Genomic DNA, 3,614 nt, shown 5'->3' on the forward strand with positions numbered 1-3,614 from the left:
TGAGTCTTGAAAATCAAAGCGAAAATTATAACTCAATCGAACTTGTTTTGACACCAAAATTAGCTAACATACAATATTATATCTCACGTACAATAACATGGTTACAACTCAAGTTATCAACAAGGTTTTATTTTTTCTTTTTTCCTTTTTTATTTTTTACAAAGGTTTGATTCAACTTAAGTTATGTGACACCACATACGAATCATTAAATGAATTAAATTTGAGTTGAGATTATTAGTCCATATTTGTCGTAATAGCTCAGGGTGTTGCCTTCCCAAGTCCTAAGTCAAAGTTTTGAGACCGGTAAATAGAAAAGAAGTAAAAATAAATAAATAAATAAATCAAATCTGGATTTATATTTTCAATTTAGCTTGAACCAAATTTTTAAAAGGGTTAAAATCATAAAACCTCCCCACTACTTTCAAAATCGTGCATAAAAAAAACACACTCCCTAAAATAACAAAACTTATCAAATTACTCCTAAACTCGTGACCGACCCGTTAAATGGGTTGTAAAATATAAAAATTGACCTTACTATTTAATATTAAATTAAAGCCTATACTTATTATTTTAAAATTACAAAAATACCCCTTTATAATAATATTTGTAATGTTAAATGGGTTGTTATACTAGCAATCGATGACCCATATCACACCTCCAGTATTATTTTTGTAATTTTAAAATAATAATTATAAGTTTTAATTTAGTATTAAATAGCAATATCAAATTTGACATTTCACAACCCATTTAAAGGGTCGGTCACAGGTTTATGGGTCATTTGATAAGTCATATTAGTTCAGGGGTTTATTTAATTCTAAAGCACACAACACAGGGAAAAGTGATCAGGAAACAGGGTCTCATAATTGGGGGTTTTATGCACGATTTTAAAAGTAGAAGAGAGTTTTGTGATTTTAACCCTTTAAAAAAATATTAGGAGTATCGGTTATGTTGAGATTGGTCCATCCATATTACAAGTTATTTGCAAAGCTTGTAATTACTCAAATGGGTATTACCTAATGGTCTAATTGGTAGAACGCTTAAGTCGTGTTTGAGTCCCCCTTCCCTATTTTGCCACTATTAAAATATAATAATAATAAATAAACAATTTTTTTTAAGGAGTAATTAATCTTTATACAAAATTATCAGAATTTTATCTGCTCCAATTGCAGGACAGCAATGCATTGCTCAGCATGAAACGAATCAATATTTCTAGTAAAAAAATTTCTTATCCAATATTAATCAGAACGCCATGTGCTGACTGCTGATACAATAAATAATACACATTCACGAAAAGGAATTCTATTAGTTGGTATTTAAAAAATAATAAAAATAATAATAAAGGAATTCTATTCATGCAGTCATATATTGCGTGAAAATATTATATGATTCCAGAGTACATAATTTTATAGGGAGTGACAAAAATTACTCAAATCTGTCAACCCGTCCAAATCTATACTCATCTTAAAATACACCCAAGACCCGCTTAATTAAATCACTCATCCAAAAACAGAAACCCCCTTTTTATTTTACCAAAAATCTAGAACTTATCTTCATCTATCTTAAAATAGAGAGTTTTTCAACTGCAATAAAGAAGTGTTGAAGATCATTATTTTCTTTTCCCTCTCAGACGGTATGAAAACATGTGTGTATATATATATAATGGGGTAATATTTTTATATATAATGGCGCTAACAATCTCGACACATGTTTAAAAAGATTTAAATTTACTTTGTTAGTATATGTTCCTTAATTTGTAGGACCAAATTTCTCTTGTTGTTTTAACACACAAATATTTTGAAGGACAAAAACTATGATTTGTTTAAAACACACCTAATTGTCACCCCTAATTTTGACCAATTACAATCTACCACGCAAGTGATCAATGAGATGTCTAATTTATGCTTCATTTCAAACAGTTTGAATATTTCCTTTTCTTTTTATGACCAATGTAGAGAATCAAGCTTGGCTTGGCTTGGCTTGGCCTGGCCATTTCTAGACATATCCATTTATGAATTTAAATTTTATTTTATTATTATTATTTTTTTTTTTCAAAAGCAAAAATTTAAATTTTATTGTACAAGAGATATTTATACATTAATGACCCAACAAACCTGCCAATTCTATATGATCCACCAACTTTAAAGCATGATGTTATTGATCATATTATCATTCATTAAAACAGATTCAATTATAAGCAACTCAAATCAATTTGCACCCTCATAGTGTACACATGCTCTTTGCTAAGAAATGGAGATATAAATTTTTCTTGATGGCAAGACAACGTGTTACCATAATTCAATTGTAATTGATCCCACTTACCATTCAAAAAAAAAAAAAAATTGTAATTGGTCCCACAGTCAACAGAGTCAATGCCAGTTTATGAATGGCACCATGATATGTCATAGTCTTCTAACAGAAAATAAAAGACAATGACAACGTTTGTATTATATTGGAAGCATTTTAATCCATTCATTCAGAATTAGTTGCCGCCAATTCTGTTGGACATCATAAATCATAATTGAATTAGTTTAATTAAAATTGATTCCCATCTTGTATATATATGTATAAGTATAAAATAATAATTTATTAGGCAAAATACGAAAAACACTCCTAAATTATACTTTGTATAACATTTGAACCCCTTATTTAGAAAAATGTGCAAAAAACCCCTCTATTTTTTTTTCACATTGTGAGAAAATAAACCCTCAATAAAAAATCTGACATAAATTAGTACTATCATTTCCATTTTACCCCTTTATTCTTCCAAAAATGCCCATACCAAACCTTGAATTGGTTCAGTCTAAAGCTGGTTTGGAAGACATATAACCAATTGTCCTTTTTTATCTTCCACTTGTCTTTTCTGAGACTTGAACCATTCACCTTCCTGTGGGAGGTAAGAAGCTGATACCGCTAGGCCATTAGCCCGTTGGTCTCCCCCACATTTCTTCACAAACTGAACTTCTGTGATAGCGACTGTAGTTGGATCGAAGGTGACCAGACGGCGTGGCTAGAACCTTTCCAGGCTTTCTCTGACAACAACCCTTGTGATCGGCAACAATAACCACGCCGATCTTCAACGACACCTGGGAAAGGACGGGGCAAGGCAGCACTACAAGGTCCTGCACCGGTGAAGTGGCCAATGGTTGTTGTAGAACAGCAAAGAAAAATAATAGAGGTTTTTAGCCAACACAAACCAATGGAAAAGCCTCTACACACAGACGAAACCGATCAGCACAAATTAGTGGGGAAGTCGACTGTTACAAGCACTATTCACAATTCCGTAGCAATGATTCTCTGTATCTCTAACCAATCATGCTAGGAACCTTTTCTCGGTGGTTTCACTAACAATTTTTGATTACTACGACAGTAGCAACGACTGGGACTCTTCACTCTGAGCTGTCAGCGGAACAATTGAACTTTGCAGCTTCTTCGTCGATGTCATCTTTCAAGCATGGTTGATCACTGTTCTGAAACTCTTTGGTGAGAAGTATTGAAGCTCCTGGAACTAAAGCTCACCAGAAGCTCCAGTCTTCCCTTCCCTTTCTACGGCAGTAGCCACCAAGACCAAGAAGAAGAAGGCCAAACGAATTTGAAGAAGAAGAAGAAGGGCTAAA

At 32.5% G+C, this 3,614-nt stretch overlaps 1 long non-coding RNA gene across 1 annotated transcript; it reads right to left on the minus strand.

Annotated features, from left to right (window-relative positions):
• Window positions 1-2,565: 2,565 nt before the first annotated feature.
• On the minus strand, window positions 2,566-3,614 carry LOC132310268 (uncharacterized). The gene is made up of 2 exons (XR_009482586.1): window positions 2,821-3,614; window positions 2,566-2,753 (listed from the first exon to the last, which is right to left on the minus strand). It is a non-coding gene; the product is annotated as an uncharacterized LOC132310268 (long non-coding RNA).

The sequence above is a fragment of the Cornus florida genome, unplaced genomic scaffold (genome assembly GCF_030987335.1).
Source record: "Cornus florida cultivar Cherokee Brave unplaced genomic scaffold, ASM3098733v1 CherokeeBrave_3.0.0_Hap2_Chr05, whole genome shotgun sequence".
Lineage (NCBI taxonomy): Eukaryota > Viridiplantae > Streptophyta > Magnoliopsida > Cornales > Cornaceae > Cornus > Cornus florida.